A 16,449-nucleotide genomic window follows, 5' to 3' on the forward strand; every position below is an offset into this window, starting at 1 on the left:
GGTGGGAATTATCTGGGCTGGGCTGGATTGACTCTTTGGTGTAGAGAAGATATCAGGTGGTCTTAATACAATGTGATCATGTGAATTCCCATTTGTAACTATGACGTTTAATTGTAAATGCTTTGGTTATGAGTTCACTGGTGTGAGTGAGTGCTTGGGGCCCTTGAGTGAATTCACCCCTGGGCAGGCAACTGTGGAAGGAGAGGCCTAGAAGATGAATTGATTTTTAAAAATTATAACACTTTCTCCCATTGACAATTATAAAATCAATATAATAACAGCATGGGAAGTTTGGGAAACAGAAAAAAAGAACTTCCTTAAATGCCAACCTCTGACACAATCCAAATTTTATATTTGTGTCTCTTTTTTCCCTCCTGTCCTCCATACATTTGCAAGCTATTTTTATACATTCACCGTTATTGCTTTGTTCCATAAGTAATTACATCCCCCCCACCACCACCTCCGGCCCATTAGGTGTGTAGCTTTCTTCTAGGGATTCAAAGCCAAAGAAGGCTCAGTCCCTGGGCTTGACCAGCTTAATCTAGCAACAGTCAGAGATGCATACACATGCACCGATCGTTGCAACACAAAGAGATAACTATATATATATACATATATATATGTATATATATATATTTAAGATTTTATTTATTTATTCATGAGAGACACACACACACACAGAGGCAGAGACACAGGCAGAGGAAGAAGCAGGCTCCATGCAGGGAGCCCGACATGGGACTCGATCCTGGATCCCTGGGACCACGCCCTGAGCCAACGGCAGATGTTCAACCGCTGAGCCACCCAGGTGTCCCAAGAGATAACTTTACTAATAGAAGTTAGATCTCATGTCTGAGTACAGGTAATTAAATTAATGACCTGATTCTTCTCAATGCCCCCAAATCTATCAGACAGGCCTGATGATGTTAGGATCATATACAACACGGTATAATAATGCCAAGCCCCCAAACTGGGTCAGTTTGTCACAATTTTATTCTTGGATGCTTTCTGGGCAGGGGACACATAGTGCTTTGCTAAGATGGAACTCATTACTAATATTTTAAAAAATGGATCAGGAGGCTTTACATAAAAATCCAGGTTTCTGGCTCCCGTTGAATAGCAAAAGCTCAGGCCACATCAGTCTTGCCTTCTCCTTTGGAGATGAAAGTGAGTAGGGGCTGCCTCATTCAGATGAGGCAGGTACACCTGTTGCTACAGATCCACCTGAACCACAGTGATCATGACATTACCTGCCTGGCCCGTGTGGGCAACCGAGTCATGACTATGGCTTTCCTGGGTTCCTCGTGTTAGAAAGCCAAGTCCTTCTAATGATGTCCATGACTGTTGGTTTCAGGGTTGCCTTCCTCTCTACCTTCCTCGCCCATCAATGTCTTTGCTGTATTCCCACTGACCTCTCTGCTGTGCACAGGCAGGCCAGTGTGCTCTGCCTTCAGTTCACACCTCCTCTTCCCTCTTCCCAGAATGCTCTCCCTCTAGATAGATACCCCTGAGCCTCTCAACCCCTTTCCTCCTTCCTCCCTCGAGGTTTTACTCAAGGATCATATTCTCACTCACTTAAAATTGCAACCAATTTTCCCCATCTTAACATACCTTTTCACTTTTTACTAACTTTTAACATATTATCCAAATTATTTGTTAGATTTCTTGTTCATCACCCATCTCCTTCTAGAATGGCAGGGGTGAACTCTGTGCCCAGGAGGCCACCTGGGGCACAGGAGGTGGACAATCCATTTTCCCCCCGATTTTTGAATTATGATACACTACACACAAAATTTACTATTTTGACTATTTTGAAGTACACAGTGTAGTGGTATTAAATATATGTATACTGTTGTGCATCACTACCACTGATCTCCGTAGCCCTTTACCTCTTAAATGGAAACTTTGTACCCCCTAAACACTAACTCCCCATGCTCTCCTCCCCCGGCTCCCATCAGGCATCCTTCTACTTTATCTCTCTACAGATTTGACTACTCTAGGGACCTCATACTAGAGGAATCAGACATTGTTTGTCCTTTCGTGACTGGCTTATTTGGTTTAGCATTATATCCTCAAGGTTCATCTGTATTGTAGCATCTATGAGAATGCCATTCCTTTTAATGGATAGATCCTATTTTGTTCCTCCACTCGGGCCTCCACAGACTCTTGAGTTGTTTCATGTATTAGCTCAGCTCATTTATGTTGACTGAATAAATGACCCTCGATTGGACCGTTGGACTTTAAAGAACTGGTTTCTGATCCTACCTCTGTCTTGGGAGCTAACTGACCTTAGCAAGTCACCAAACCATTCTAAGTCTTAGTTTTCTCATGGGTAAAATTAGTTGGAGGCTTAAGAATCATTGATAGTTAAGAAAGAAAGAAAAGAAAGAGGGGCACCTGGGTGGCTCTATGCTTGAGCATCTGCCTTTGGCTCAGGTTGTGATCTGGGGTCCTGGGATAAAGTCCTGAATCAGGTTCCCCCCGGGGAGCCTGCTTCTCCCTCTGTGTATGTCTCTGCTTCTCACTCTGTGCCTCTCATGAATAAATAAATAAAAATCTTAAAAAAAAAAAAAAAGAAGGAAGATGAAGTCAGGAAGATAGATGAACAGTCTGGCCTGGGTTTGTCCTTTAGTAACTGGGTGCCCTTGGCAGGTAACTAAACTTTTTATGACCTGGTTTCCTCCTTAGTAACATTGGGCCTGCCAGACTACCTCTCGTAGACTATTCAGGAACAATAAGGAATATGGTACATGAAGGGTCCCTCACAGGCTATAACTATTAGAGGTTTCTCTCTTCCCCTCACTATTGAAGATTCTCAGGAAGCAGATCCCTGGAGTGGAGCTGGAGGGCCAACCTTTCAAGACCAAGAATTTTTGACCAGTGAACATTTGAAGGAGGATTCTAGGTGGGGGAGGGGAGGAGGACTTGTGTTCTTTGGATGATGCTGAAGGTAATGGGATGTGCAGGGATGTGGGTGCACAGAGCAGCAGCAGGATGGATGGCCTGGAATTTTAATGGTGTGGTGTGTGAGGGCAGGGCACTGGCAGAGGTTGAGGGTTAGTTCTATTTAGAAGAGCCCATTCAAGAGAGCCAATGAAACCTAGGCTTTTGTGATTTCATCTAAGCCATCCGCACCTTTGTTCTATCTCTACATTAAAGACAGATCAATCAATAATCGATAGATGATGCAGATGATAGATGATAGATAGGTAGATAGATAGATAGATAGATAGATAGAGCTGCCAGTGTGTGTGAAAACATCCCAGCCCAGTTTCCTGCCATTGGCTGCGGTGCCTAGAGGTAGATGGCAAAATCACCAATTTGATAGCCTCTTTTCCTTGCACTTAGAGTTTTCAAGGCTTAAAAATCATCATCATGATGAGAAAAGCCATCACTGCTTAGCGCATCTGCCAGGCCTGAGCACTCTGCTAAGTGCTCTGCTCTGTTTTCTCTTGCTGCAACAAGCCTTACTAAGAGCCTGGTGCCATTAGTGTCACAGTTGTGACTGTCCAATTCTGCAAAATTGGTCCTGTTGGGAGTTGTAAATGGCTAGAGAAGAGGCTGGTGAGGTGGCCCCAGGGCTGCCTTGTGGAGAAATCCACACTCCACGTGCCCTTCCCTCCCCACATGGGGTGAGAGGTAAGGGGGGTAAGCGATGTTTACTCACCAGGCCTCAGTTACCTGACCATCAGCAGGGAGACCATATGGTTTACCTCCCAATGCTTTCGGAAGGATTGAGTGCACCCAGAACCATATTTAGCTCAAAGTATATCATCCAGAGAAGCCATACTTACCTTTTTCTTTCTCCCTAAGTTTCTTACAGTGTCTGTTATGGGCTAAATTGTGTCCCCCACCAAATTCTTATGTTGAAGTCCTAACCCCCAGGATCTCAGAATGTGACTGTGTTTGGAGATAGGGTCTTTATTTTTTTTTTAAAGATTTATTTATTTATTTGAGAGTGAGAGAAAGAGAGAACGGGTGAGCAGAGGAAGGGCAGAAGGAGAGGGAGAGAGTAAATCTCAAGCAGACTCTGCTGAGCATGGAGTACCATGTGTGGGGCTCAGTCCCAGGACCTGGAGACCATGACCTGAGCTAAAATCAGGCGCTGGCCACTCAACCGCCTGAGCCACCCAGGTGCCCCTAAAAGAAGGTCTTTAATTAAGGTAATGAGCTCATCTGGGTGGACCCTAATCCAGTCCGGCTGGCGGCCTTATAAGTAGATGAGATTAGGGCACAGACACACGGGAAATGGCAGTCTGTGGCATTTGTCATGCCAGCCCCAGCAGAGTCATACGGGCTGCCATGACAAACCCTTGGGGACTGGGGAGCTTAAGCAAGCAGGCTTGGTTTCCCCTGGGGCTTCTCTCCTTGGCTTGCAGCTGGCCACCCTTTTGCCATCTCTTCCCATGGTGTTCCCCTGTGCTCACACCCCCCCAATGTCCTTTCTTCTTATAAAGACACCAGTCACATTGGATTCTAACTCGGTCACCTCTTTAAAGGCCCTATCTCTGAATATAGTCACATTTTGAGTTTCATGGGAGTTAGGACCTCAACATAGGAATTGGGGGGAGGGACATAATTCAGCCCCTAACACAGCCTAGCAAACTCCTACTATCTCTGAACAATGTGGATTATTTAAATCAAGGCCTGGCTGGGCTCCAGAGCAAGATCAGTTAGGGGCAAAGCCAGTTGATTGCTCTGTGGTCATCCCTCAATGGTAAAAGTTCCATGGAGCTTAGCATAAGCTCCTACAGATTCATTAACCTTGCCTGGAATTCCATCCTCTGTGGGTCAATCAGCCTGTGATAAAGGCTTGGGGATCCAGGAGAGGCTGGACAGTCAGCCTTCTGGATAATCATCCCAGTTCCCACCTGCGTGATCTCCTGATTGGTGCTGTAGCTACACATGATCCATTTAGGCAAAGGAAATGTCTGACCATAGAGAGACTTCTTGGAAATTCCATGAAATGCTAATAAGAAATAGAGAACCAATTCTGCTCTCCAATTTTCATTCTCTGGGTCTGGAGTGAGACCTGGGGATTGATGATGGATTGGTCAGTCTCTCTCTCTCTCCTGCTCTCTCTCTCTTAACAAGTATACCAGCTGGTTCTGCTATAAAGCCTAGGTTTGAATGGAAACCAATGGATTTTAGATCTTATAAAATTACAATAGGGGGTGAAGGGCCACTTCATATTGTTGCGCAGGTTGTGCACTGAACAATATGCTGAACACAGGGGTCTAGAGCAGAAGCCTGGAGTATTCCACATCATCCATAGGAGCACCCTCATGTATTCATCACTTGACGGTTTGCATTGCACTTAGCCTCTGTCATTAGCAGAGCATGGAAGTAGCATGGATGAGGAAAAAGTATTGGTCTGAGTGGGATGATGTTGGAGAGAGGGGTCGATTGAACTTCAGGGGCTTGCACCATGGGGATAGGTGGGTTGTATGGCTCAGAAACAGGTCTGCCTGGTTGTGGCTCCAAACACCAGGAAGTATCTAAAACCAGAGACTTTGAGATAGAAAGGAAGAAAGGAAGACAATAAGCAAATCAAAATGTAGTTTCCTAGAGGAAAGGTGGGTAAAAAGTTGCCAAACCAGGGAGATCTGGCTTTCTACCTCAGTCCTGATACTTCATGAGTTTATGACACTTCATGAGTTCCACCCACACGGGAAATCAGTTTTCTCATAGCCACACCTTCCTCACATATTTGTGGAGAGGATCAAATGGGATTATGTCCATAATGCTCTTATCACAGAGCCCAGTATAGAACAAGTGCTTAATCAGAGATATTACAGCAATTGTCAATGAATAAGCAGGCCGGGGAAAGAGCTTTGGCCATTGGGCGAATCAGTTGTAAGACAGAGAAAATGACCTAGACGTCCAGTTCCGTAGAGTGGCTAGATTCTACCACAAAGCTCCAGGGGAGACACAGCAAGGCTGAATGACATGGCATCTGCCACAGGAGAGATGCCAGCAAACTTGGATGGGGGTCATCCCTGTGCTTTGGTCCCTAATAACGACTCCAGGTCCCAGTGATAACCTCCCATACTGGTCAGGGTTTCCTAAGATGCCCCTGAGCCTGAAGAGGGAGAAGAGATTAAATTCAGTTGAGGAGCAGGGTGGTGACTTTGGAGATCTGGGTCCCAGAAACTGTCTGATCAGCTTCTCTAAGGGCTTTAGGAAGGAAGTAGAGTTGAGCCCTTGACCTTTTCTTTGTGGCTTGGGATTGGAAAATCTGTATATTACTGCAACAAAGACAAGTTTGGATTTTCAGGGTGTAAATCCCTTTCTGTTCTTGCCACTTAGAAATCACCTCCCCCAGATGTGTGGGTGACTTAGTCTCATTTCATTCAAGTCTCTGCACAAATGTCATCTCAAGATCTCCTGACCTCCCTAAATAAAAGAGCACTCTCTCCTTTACCTTATAGCCCCTTACTCCACTTCATAGACTTACTGCTTCCTGAATACTTGGCTTCAGGTCATGAATTGACTGCTTAATTGTCTCTCCCACTAAAAGATAAGACTCACTAGGGTAGCGATTCTGTTCTGTGCACAGTGGGGAGTGGACAGTGAGAGCTCTGTTGTTCAAGTTTCGCCACTCATAGATTTGTAAAAAGTCTTCCTAGATGAGACAATGAAGAAAGCATCATGTATTCTCTCAGCATGTTTCCATTCATATGGATTTATTGAATTTATAAAATAGTATAATTTTTAAAAAAACATTTTATTTATTTATTCATGAGAAACACAGAGAGAGAGGAGGAGACATAGGCAGAGGAAGAAGCAGGCTCCCTACAGGGGGAACCCAATGTGGAACTCAATCCCAGGACCCTGGGATCACAACCCGAGCCGAAGGTAGATAGATGCTCAACCACCGAGCCACCCAGGTGCCCCTAAAATAATGTCATTTTGCGTATACTATTCAATAGCCTGCATTTTCACTTACCCTATGTCATAAACTTTTCTCTATAGCAAGAAATAATATTTTTTAACATGATCCACAGCATACCATTATTTGGGTCCTTTACAGTTTACTTAATTTTTTTCTTAATGTACACTTTTATTGTTTCCAATTTTATAGTTTTATAAATAAAGCTGTGGATTCGTTATATAATGTTCTATAACAAGTTACCCAAAAACTTCGTGGCTTAAAACTACTTTTTATTAACACAGTCTGTGTGGGTGGGAATCTGAGCATGGCTTAGCTGGGTCCTCTGGCTCTGGGTCATGCACAGACTCTCATCAAGGTGTTGGCCGGGGCTCTGGTCTCATCTAAAGGCTTGACCGGGAAGGACCCACTTCCTAGAGCAGGCATGTGGTTGTTGGCAGGATTCAGTTCTTTGTGGGTTGGTGGTCTGAGTGCCTCAGTTCTTCACGGGCTGTTGGATAGGGTCCTCCCTTCATCCTTTTCTGCGTGGACCTCTGCATAGGGCAGCTCACAGCCTGGCAGCTAACATCATCAGAGCAAGGGAGAGGGTGAGAAAGAGAGAGAGAGAGAGAAAGAGAGAAAGAGAGAGAGAGAGAGAGAGAGAACGTATGCATGCCAGCAAGATAGACGTCAGTCTTTCTAACCTAATCACAGAAGAGCCATCCCGTCATTTTGCCATGTTCTATCTGTGATAGAAACAAGTGGCTAAGTGCAGCCCACATCCAGTGGGGTAACATAAGAGCGTGAAGACCAGAAGACAGAGTAAATTGAAGTCATGTCCAAAGATGCCTACCACAGGCTGGTGTGTGTATCCGTGTCTTTAGCTGGAGACCTCTACATCTGCATACATAGTTGAGTGCATCTCCGATCGCTCATTTGGGATACATTTGCTGGAAGGAGAATCATCGAGGTGGATTGTGCAGGTGTTTATCGCTGGGTCAAGTGTTACATGTTTCATAAGGCCTTTGCTACACAAACGTATACAGAACACCTTCAAAAATTAAAAAAAAATGTTATAGTCATTTATCCCCACGCCCCTTTTCAGAGTTGTGTGAGCATTGTCTTTTACACACACACTCATCACCAGTGGTTCTTTTATTCACTCCCAAGTTCATGGGTGAAACATACTTCATGAGAGTTTTCTCTTTGTTTTGTTTTTTCTTTTTAATTGTTAGAGATCCAACACATTTCATATGTGCATTGAGTATCTGGATTTCTTTTTCTGTGTACAACTAGTTCATACCCTTTGCGTATTTTCCTATCAGGACGTATGTAATTTTTTATTGAATTGTCAGAACTCCATGTATTTTAAGTAATCGGTTTCTGTTACATAAATAGCAATGGAATAAGCATAAATGTCAAAAAAATCAGCTATCCTGTATCTGTTTCATAGTTTACAAAAAAACCTTTTCACAGTTTATAATTGGCCTTTCACTTTTGTGATGTTTTTGATATAGGTACTTTATTTTATTTAAAGATTTTATTTTTTTACTCTTGAGAGAGACACACACACACAGAGGCAGAGACACAGGCAGAGGGAGAAGCAGGCCCCGTGCAGGGAGCCTGATGTGAGACTTGATTCCAGGTCTCCAGGATCATGACCTGGGCCAAAGGCAGGCTCTCAACCGCTGAGCCACCCAGGCATCCCAAGTACTTTATTTTAAAGTATTTAAGATAATCAAATCTACTAATATGTTCTTTTATTTTTTTTATTCTGAGTTATGCAAAAAATTCTTCTCATCTATACCAAGTTTGATTACCCGAGTATCTGTCATTGTTTAGTTTCCTTCCTTCCCCCCTCCCTTATAACATTACAATGCTTTAAAATTATAGATGATAGCATCTATAATTTATTTTGCTTGATATATTCAAGTAACACTGTCTCCTGCTTTCTGCTTCTTTTTTCTTTTTACTTCTATGATTTTTAAAAAGATTTATCTATTTACATGATATAGAGAGACCTCAAGTAGGAGGAAGGGCAAAGGGAGAGGGAAAATCTCAAGCAGACTCCCTGCTGAGTGCAGAGCCCGACTCAGGGCTCCCTCCTGGGACCCCAAGATCATGACCTGAGCTGTAATCGAGTGGGATGCTCAGCCAACTGAGCCAACCAGGCACTCCACTACTATGATTTTTATAAATGAATAGTACTTTTACCATATGTTGGATGATTCTTCCTGCTTCTACAAATGGGAAGTGCCATAGTTATACTGTACATTTTTGTGTACTGTACATTTTTGATCAAAGGAAGATCAAACTCTCCATTCTTTTTTTTAAGATTTTATTTATTTATTCATGAGAGACAGAGAGAGAGACATAGGCAGAGGGAGAAGCAGGCTCCCCACAGGGAGCCTAAGGCAGGACTCAAACCCAGGACCCTGGGATCACACCTTAAGCTGAAGGTACATGCTCAACCACTGAGCCACCCAGGTGCCCTGAAACTCTCCATTCTTGAACACTTTCCACAGTGTTTTAAACAAGTACATCAATTTTATTAATATAATTGATTTGCATATTATTCATTAGCATATCATTACATTATTACACTAGTAAATTAATCTACTAACATACCTAACATACCTTGTTCTGTTTGTTCAGCCAAACACACAAAATGTTCAAGATCCATAAAAAATTGCTATGCTAACATACCTTGTTCTGACTGCTTATTAATATTTTTCTAGTTATTCAGAGATGTTTACTTTTAACACTTAATCACTTTGTTAAAATGATTGGGATTTTGTATATGTCTTTTTAAAAAGATTTTATTTATTTATTCATGAGAGACACAGAGAGAGGCAGAGACATAGGCAGAGGAAGAAGCAGGCTTGATCAAGCAGGGCTTGATCCCCAGACCTGGGATCCAGGATCACACCCTGAGCCAAAGGTAGACCCTTAACCGCTGAGCCACCCGGGTGCCCCAAAGTGATTGGGATTTTGATTGAAATTGTTTACACATCTAAGGAGAATTAATGTTTTTAAAAATATTATTCTTCGTGGCACCTAGGTGGCTCAATTAGTTAAATGTCCAACTCTTGATTTTGGCTCAGGTCATGATTTCAGGGTTGTGAGATCGAGCCCTGTTTCCAGCTCCACACTCAGTGAAGAGTCTGCTTAAGATTCTCTCCCTCTGGGCAGCCCGGGTGGCTCAGCGGTTTAGCACCACCTTCAGCACAGGGCGCGATCCTGGAGACCCAGAATTGAGTCCCACGTCGGGCTCCCTGCATGGAGCCTGCTTCTCCCTCTGCCTGTGTCTCTGCCTCTCTCTCTTCTGTGTCTCTCATGAATAAATAAAATCTTAAAAAAAAAAAAAAAAGATTCCCTCTGCCCTGCCCCCCACTTGTGCACGCTCTCCCTCTCTCTCTACAATAAATAAATAAATCTTTAAAAATAGTTTTCTTCCAAACAAAAACATAATAAATCTCAGTTTTTTTCAAGTCAACATTTTTTTTTCTAGAATAGTTTCCACACCCAGCATGGAGCCCAATGCAGGTCTTGAACTCGTGACCCTGAGATCGAGACCTGAGCTGACATCAAGAGTCAGACGCTGAACTGACTGAGCCAGCCAGGCACTCCTCAAGTAGACTTTTATGAACACCCAATAAATATTTGTAGCAATTTTTTATGGATCTTGAACATTTTGTGTGTTTGGCTGTGACAGTTATAATGACTGTTTATATTCCACAGCATTAAAATATGGGGGAAATTCACCTCCCTGAACTTCCTATCCTCATCTTTAAACCGGACATGTTAGCTCCTGCCTCTCCCAGACGCGGCGAGGGATTAAATGAGGTGGTAAATTTAAAGCTCCCCGAGCAGTGCACAGCACACCAGGTGTTCAACATGTGGTGGGAAGAGTTGTTGCTAATGTAAAAGAAATTGTAGAACAGCCTCAGATAATCGTGATCACGCTCGACCGTGAAGAAAATCCCTCTTCCACATGACAACTTCCTATGCACCTGGTACAATTAGCCTATAAATCTTTTGAACTGAGGCAGTGAGACAGCGGGACAGCACATAATAATCCACGTTGGAATGTTGTGGCTTTAACTTTTTTTGGCCCAGTCCTGCATCACACCACCAGATCCGTCCAACTACTTATCAGATAAAAGCTACTTGATTTCTGATTGAAGCAGAAATGCCTCTCATGGCCTGCCATTAAGTGTGGCCTGGCTGCTAAGAGTGATTCGTGAATACATAAATACAGGAGTAAATAGATATTTACCTCGCTGTCTTCTAATCCTAACCATTCTGACCTGCAGATTCTATGTGATGCTTCTATGTGACAGTTTCATTGGATAGAGCGGAAGGGAGTCGAATGGGAAGTCTTAGATTATTCAATTTCTTGCAAAAATCATAGTGGAAATGTCCCTAGACATTGCCAACGATACATTCTCTGACTCAGTCATTAGGCAAAGAGATGAGCTGGGGGCTGAAGGACAGAATTAATATAATAAGTAATTCTGTCCCTTTGGCGGTGTCTTTCTGCAGGAAATAATGATTTTATGTCTCACTTCTCCCTTGTTCGTGCATTGCTCATAACAAACAGTTCCACAGTGAGTGACTATTTACGTTGCAAGGCAACAGCATCAGCATGATGGGCTAGCCCCTCAATCTTTCTCTGCAAAGGTGTGCGTTGGGCTCCCTGGGAAACCCGAGAAAGCTTTCCAGGTGGGAATAATAATCCTGTTGCTGGCTGTAGGTGTTGAAGTTTGGAATATGGGGCCAGGCAGATGTTCATTCAGGCCCTTGCGGTGCTACTTACTGACTTAGCTTCACCGCACTTGTTCTCCTGTCTGAAAATGGGGGTGCTCATGCCTGGCTCACACATGAAAGCGTAGGACACAGGGCCTGCAGTGTAGACAGGGTTCAACATGGTTGACCGGGGACAGGTCAGATCTTCTAGCCCCTGTACGTGGAAGAACACGAAGCTGGGTTGCAGGATTCCCCTGTGAACGCAGGTGGAAGGCACGAGTGTGTATCTCTTCACCCCTGCGCCTCCCTATGAAAGTTTATTTCATTCATTCAAACATTATTTAATACCTCCTTTGTTCCCAGCACTGTGTTGTAGGGATGAGAAGATGGAAAGACATCAAACATGTCTTTGATGGTCATTTTCATCTGATCATCTCTCTGTACCCTTATTATGTGCTCTATGCGAAACCAAGCAAAGGCATCGCTAAGAATGCCGCACTCCCATCTGGATGCTCGAAGAATACAAGTTGGTTGCTCTTGTGCCTATTTTAAAGATTAAAAATATTTCCAGTACAAAGACTTCAATAAGTCCCCCAGGGTCATATTGTGATACATCAGCATTTAAACTTAGAACTTTGTGATAGCATAACCTGAATTCTTAACCTCAGGGCTCTATGGCCCTGAACCAGCCTAAGTTCCCTGCTGACCAGTGAGGGGTTGGTTGGAAGGGCAGACATGCAGAAAATACAACAGAATGTATTAAGAGCTCTGGGATCATTGCATAAGGTTCAGTGGGATCACAGACAATCAATGGATTATTGTCTGAATGTTATGCTCGGCTTTTGGGGATGGCTTGACCAGGATGATAAATGTCTGATTTGAATCCTGAAAAATTAGTAGGACTTTGCCACACGCATCTGGCTTTCTAGGTGGAGGGAATGGCCTCTTTAGAGGCACGGCAGCTTGAATATTCGCAGGGCATGCAATCAGGAGATAACACGTACTCCATGGCTAAAGCAGAAGAGAAATGCAGGGGGTGGAGTGGGAGGGGTCCAATGGAAGTAGATTGTTGGGGGGATTTATTGCTTGTCTAGGGTTTGCAGTCAGTCCTAAGGGCAATGGAGAGCCCCTGGAGTGTTTTCTAAGAGGAACGACACGATCAGATTGGTGTTTTAGGAAGATCACACCTGCTGAGTGCTGAGTGAGTGGATAGCTCCAGCTCTGTGGTGGCTGATAACACCAATGGCAGGTTGAGCTAAATAGTGAGATCCTGAGCTTAGACAATGGGACTGGGAGGAGAGATTTATGGGGAAGAACCCCTATTTATGAACTTGAGCATCTATGTAGAGGGAGGCAGAGGGAGGGGAAGGAGGGTCAGGGAAAATACGAGGGTGGCTAAGGAGCTAACTTGGACACCCTGGTCATGGTGCCCCATCCCCACAACACCCAACTAGAGACAAGCAAGCCTGATTTGACATCTGGACGTAGCCTGTCAGATAGACCATGAGTCTTTCCGTTTAAAAAGCGCAGCAGAAACCTCTGATTATTCCAGTTCAATGTCCTTTTGATCTGAAGGCAAATTTCATCAGCCAGGAGTGCACAGCAGGAGGCTGAAAGCATGCAAAGGCATTTTGCCTCTTTGGTTCTCCAAGACCCATCTCTAGACCTAAGCGCCCGAGTCACCTGCCTCCCTGCCATGTCTGTCACTGTCCACTTCCCAAGCAATTCACATCCTGCAGACCCGGGCATTTTAGGGTATCCAGGATGAGGGCAGTGTTGTGATAAAGCTACAATCCCATCCCTGTGACCCTCAAGAGATGCTCCCACAACCTGTTAATTCAGCAAATGTGCATTGAGCACTGATGTGTTCCAAGGACTGTGTATGTGCTAAGGATACAGCTGCAAGCAAAGGGAAGACCCTCAGTCCCTGACTTTGTGATTCGAACCTTCTAAAGGGGTGGGGAGGGTAGATATTACAGCCATATAAAATAAAAACTGGGAGTGCTCAGGAGTGAAGTGCAGAGCCATGAGACTCCATGCCAAGAGAGGAAAACTTCTTTCTTGGTGAGGTCAGGACGGCACTGCTGAGAATGTGCCAATCACACTGAAATCAGAGATGAAGTGGTGTGTTTAAGCAAGGATGAAAAGGAAGAAGAGCTCCCCAAATATACCTACCTTGCCCAGTTATCCAAAAAATCTTAAAACATTGCTTTTCCTTTCTAAAAGATTTTATTTATTTATTCAAGAGAGACACACAGAGAGAGGCAGAGAGAGACATAGGCAGAGGGAGAAGCAGGCTCCCTGAAGGGAGCCCGATGCAGGGCTCGATCCCAGGACCCAAAGATTATGACCTGAGCCAAAGGCAGATGCTCAACCACTGGGCCATGCAGGTGCCCCCAAACATTGCTTTTCTGACATCAAACTCTCACTCAAAGATTTAATGGGGTTCCTTGCTGCTTACAGTTCAAGTAGATACTTCTTGGTGTGGCAGGCCAGGCCTGTCCCGTGTAAGGGACTTGAGCTGAGGCTTGGCAAGGGGGAGCCCTGGGCTGGGTGCCAGGTGGATCCAAGGTGAGCCCAGGCTCCATCCCTTGCCGGCTGGGTAACCTTAGGCAAGTTCATACCCTCTCTGTGCCTAAGTCTCCTGGCTGGGAAATTGTGACTAAAACCGCCCTTCCTCTTAGAGATTCCTGAGCAGTTAATGAGATACTGCAGACAGCCTGGCAGGGTGCCTGACATATAGTAAATGCTCAATAGTTGATGGTTTTTATTGACATGGACTTCTCAATTTGACTCTAGGTCAATTTACTGAAAATCAATCTCCCTAAAGCCAATTCACCTAAAATCAAGCCAGTAAAAAAAAAAAAAATCAATTCAGTGAATGACCAATTTGGCACTGGTATTTGATGCAGAAAGTCACCCTAATTGGTCCAAAATGGAAACATAAGACAAAAATGTCACCCGCACCTCTCTCTAGCAACTGGCTTTCTCTTGCTTCCTCTTCACGGCTGACTCCTAGGAAAAGTCTTAGTATACTAACTCACCGACTCTGCTTCTTCACTTCTGTTCCTGACTCACCTCTTCCAACCTGGCTCCTGCCTTCAGTAATACTCCAGAAAGCTCTCCGCTTCACTCCTGTGATCAAGAGCGCTTCCCATTCCTGAGTTGATGTACTGCTCATGGCTTAACTGATGTGGAAAGTTGACCACTTTCCCTTTCTGGAAAATTCTTCTTTTCTTTGAGTCATGACTCACCACACTTGCCAAACCATTCCTCTTACCTCTCTGACTCTTGTTGTTATTACTTAGGGCAGGATCCCACTTTCTTCTAACTGCCTCCCTACCCCCACTTGGTAGCATTCACCTCTATGGCTTTACCTTCGTTGTCTATTTGCTGATGACCCCGAAGTTTCTTGTTCTAGAACAGATCTTTATTCTGAGGTCCACTCCCATGTGTCTAACTGATACCTTGAGGTCACCACTTGAGGCATCTTGCAGGACCCCCAGTGCAGCCAAGCCCTCCCCCTCCAAAAAAAGCCAAGACTATGCTCATGTTTCCATCCACCCCCCACCTCCAAGACTCTGAATCTCATTGTATAGTATCCTCGCCACTGCCCCAACCCAGGGTTCATGTCTGAAACCCAGGACTCATCTCTGATCCTGTCTCCCGCTCACCACCTCCATACACAGGATCTACAAACCTTGTGGATTCTCCTCCCAAACTTTGTCCCTTTTCTACAGAGAGCTTTTAAAAACACAAATTGGATCATGTGGCTCCTCTGCCACATGATGAGATGAGAATCCTTAATTCTCTTAGGATGAAGACCCAAATCCTTAACATGGCTTGCCAGGCCCTGTGTAAACACATCGTGGCTTTTCTCTCAGCCATATGTCCTATTTATTCCCTTTTGCTTCCTTGTCTCCAGCCACCTGCCTCCTTTCCTACCTCACTGATGGTGCCCACTGATGCAGGAAATGTGTTAGGGTTGGAAGCTGATGGCCAAGTTAGAATTCTTGAGACATCTTTGGTGCAGAAAGGTAGTTTTATTAAAGCACAGGGACAGGACCTGTGGCCAGGAAGAGCTGTACTGGGGTCATGAGGAGTGGCCCATTATGGACTTTCAAGTTGGGAAGGAGTTAGGGAGAGTGTAAGTCCCTAAGGAATTTTGGAAGCAAGGTTTCCAGGACCATGAGGGGGCTAGTTATTGTTGGGAGAAGGTCATTTATTACCATCTAATAAAATCTGAGTCATGAGACCCTTTAGATGGGTATCAGTGGGTCATGTGCTTGGGCAATGATGGCCAACGTGTGTTTTGTGAGGTTGGGAGCTAAAGGGAATTTCTGGAGGAATTTTTATATGTTAAAGTAGGCTTACAGGATCCTGAGGGTTGGGCTTGGATTGCCTTTAGTCCTTAGCAAAGTGTTAACATGGAGGCAGTTGAGTCTTTAGAGGGAGGTCACTCTGCTTGTTGCGAGGATTTGTCAATGTGCTGTAGGTACCAAGGAAATTCTCTTCTGCCTTTGTTTCTCACATCACCTGCCTGCTGCTGCCTTGATATGGGGTTCTCTCTGAGCATGGACTCTTCTTCTGGATCTTGCACCCAATACCACAGGCTGCTTCCCCTACAACGTTTAAGGATCAGAGTAAATGTCACCTTCTCAGATTGCATGACTTTCCTAATTGTGAGCTCACATTTCACTTAAACAAGGACATGGATGAATGATAGGGTAAATCTCTATATGCCACGAGTGTAAGGACCGTGTCTGTCTTGTTCACTGCTGCGTCGTGTGTTGGATCGCATACTGGCACGGTGTAGTCACTCAGTGAGTAGT

At 44.4% G+C, this 16,449-nt stretch overlaps 2 long non-coding RNA genes across 4 annotated transcripts in view; one reads left to right on the forward strand and one right to left on the reverse strand.

The window, feature by feature from the left end:
- Positions 1 to 16,449, forward strand: part of LOC144319235 (uncharacterized) — an 824,173-nt gene that overhangs the window by 753,941 nt on the left and 53,783 nt on the right. The gene's annotated exons all lie outside the window — the stretch shown is intronic.
- Positions 6,781 to 15,007, reverse strand: LOC144318140 (uncharacterized). The gene is made up of 3 exons (XR_013383980.1): positions 14,696 to 15,007; positions 11,148 to 11,354; positions 6,781 to 7,919 (listed from the first exon to the last, which is right to left on the reverse strand). It is a non-coding gene; the product is annotated as an uncharacterized LOC144318140 (long non-coding RNA).

This window comes from Canis aureus, chromosome 8 (genome assembly GCF_053574225.1).
Source record: "Canis aureus isolate CA01 chromosome 8, VMU_Caureus_v.1.0, whole genome shotgun sequence".
Lineage (NCBI taxonomy): Eukaryota > Metazoa > Chordata > Mammalia > Carnivora > Canidae > Canis > Canis aureus.